Raw genomic sequence first — 536 nt, 5'->3', positions numbered from 1 at the left:
TTATTGCAAAACAGAGATAAAGAGCAATGGAATTATGTGCAGTCTATGACATTTTTTAAAGTCTATCCAATGGGTTCTAACCAAAGCAAACAGGACAAAATTGATGTTGATTGATGATCATTTTCGATCTGCACATCAGCTAAATTCTTTCAAAGGAAACTTAAGTGATATCAAAAGCTGTACAAACCTCCCCTTTATTCTACCCTACAGCTCTTGCTCGCGTCCCAGGTGCACTTTGGTAACCCCACCCAGGAAAGGAGCGCGTGGTGGGGAGGCAGGAGGAGGGCAGCGGGGCAGAGGAACAGCCCCGGGCAGAGCAGCAGCACAGGTGGGCCGGGTGTGCGCAAACGGGACGCCAACAACAGCAGTTTGTGTGTGTGTGTGTGTGAGAGAGAGAGAGAGAGAGAGAGAGAGAGAGAGAGAGAGAAGAGAGAGAGAGAGAGAGAGAGAGAGAGAGAGAGAGAGAGAGAGAGAGAGAGAGAGAGAGAGAGAGAGAGAGAGAGAGAGAGAGAGAGAGAGAGAGAGAGAGAGAGGGA

This window comes from Gobius niger (genome assembly GCF_951799975.1).
Source record: "Gobius niger genome assembly, chromosome: 11".
NCBI lineage: Eukaryota > Metazoa > Chordata > Actinopteri > Gobiiformes > Gobiidae > Gobius > Gobius niger.
The sequence above is the reverse complement of the archived record's forward strand: the minus strand, read 5'-3'. Positions refer to the sequence as shown.